This window comes from Coturnix japonica, chromosome 23, assembly GCF_054131305.1.
Source record: "Coturnix japonica strain WE chromosome 23, WE-NBRP24, whole genome shotgun sequence".
Classification (NCBI taxonomy): domain Eukaryota; kingdom Metazoa; phylum Chordata; class Aves; order Galliformes; family Phasianidae; genus Coturnix; species Coturnix japonica.
Genome location: NC_140685.1, coordinates 82,204 through 82,500, shown reverse-complemented (window position 1 = coordinate 82,500; position 297 = coordinate 82,204).

Sequence of the window (297 nt, the reverse complement as noted above, 5' to 3'; positions counted from 1 at the left end):
TCAGAACGCCCGACTCCGCCGAGGAGCGTCCGAGCCGAGCGGAACCCGCCGGGAGCGGTTGGACCGTGCCGGCGCACTCGAGCCGCCACGGCTCAGATCGCCGGACGCCGCCGAGGAACGTCCATGCCGAGCGGAGCACGCCGGGAGGGGCTGTGCAGTGCCGGCGCACTCGAGCCGCCACGGCTGAGACCCCCCGGACACCACCGAGGAACGTCCGAACCGAACGGAGCCCGCCGGGAGAGGCTGGACCGTGCCGGCGCACACGAGCCTCCGCGCTGGCCAGCGGTCGCTGCACGT